The sequence below is a fragment of the Phalaenopsis equestris genome, unplaced genomic scaffold (genome assembly GCF_001263595.1).
Source record: "Phalaenopsis equestris unplaced genomic scaffold, ASM126359v1 Scaffold001147, whole genome shotgun sequence".
In the NCBI taxonomy this organism is placed as follows: Eukaryota; Viridiplantae; Streptophyta; class Magnoliopsida; order Asparagales; family Orchidaceae; genus Phalaenopsis; species Phalaenopsis equestris.
Window position 1 is genome coordinate 150,358 of NW_018165586.1, and position 946 is coordinate 151,303.

General features: G+C 41.0%; 1 protein-coding gene across 5 annotated transcripts in view; it reads right to left on the bottom strand.

Moving 5' to 3' along the window:
* Positions 1–946, bottom strand: part of LOC110033360 (GTPase Era-like) — a 42,665-nt gene that overhangs the window by 25,441 nt on the left and 16,278 nt on the right. The window lies entirely within an intron of this gene.

Consider the following 946-nt stretch of genomic DNA (forward strand, 5'->3'; position numbering starts at 1 on the left):
TGTTGTCTCGTAAAGCATGCTTAATTTCCTTTATATTTTGCACTTCTATATGAATGAAATTGCACTTTAAAGAAATATATTTTTATAGTTTTCTTGCAGATACAACAAGTAGGATATATGGGGTGAAGCAGAGTAAATTGAGGAACAGCACACTGGCGCCTAGGCACCAGAACCTACCCAGGCAAACCAAGAGGCTGGCGCCAATGCGCTCGCAACTTCCTCGGCAGTTTTCTACCATTACTTCAACAGAACTTGGGGAGTTATAAGGTTGATTTAAGCATGTCGAGGAAGCACTCCAAAGCATTCTAAACCCTTGGGAAGCCCAAGAAGGCAAAGGAGTCATAGTGTAAAGTTGGGGTTTTGTTTTTCCACTTTCTTAGAGAGATTGGAGAGGAATTGGAGAGATATCCTTAAAGGGATATACTCAGCATTGAAGGGAGCACTTGGAAACCTTTTAGGGAGGAATTTTCATCTCTTTTCTCAGAAAAAAAAGCTAAACATTGTGTTCTATATTCTCTTTTACTGTTTGTAAACAGGGTAAACATAATTCTAGTAGATTTGCTTTGTTATATGATGATGATTTATGATGTTTTCTTCATGCACTGTTGTTGACCTCATTTTTGGTGAGGTCTTAGTCTCCTACTCTTAGAACCTAGGATCTAGCTTTAGGAGTTCTTATTGACAATCCTAGCGGACTAGCAATGGAGCCCACCTCCCGTAGAACTTCAAGCCACTTCTTGACTCATTTTTGTGAAGAACGCGCATGAGTGGTTCGAAGCACTCAACTTTTAGTTGCAAGGGCTAAGGACCAACATGTAGAGGGCCCGAAATTGAGTTCCTATAGGATCAACAGCCTTAGGTGGACCCTTTGTGACTCGATTACTCGCGAACGCCATTTTTTCATGCACTCACTGCACCACACACGATTTTGGCTTAAATTGACTCG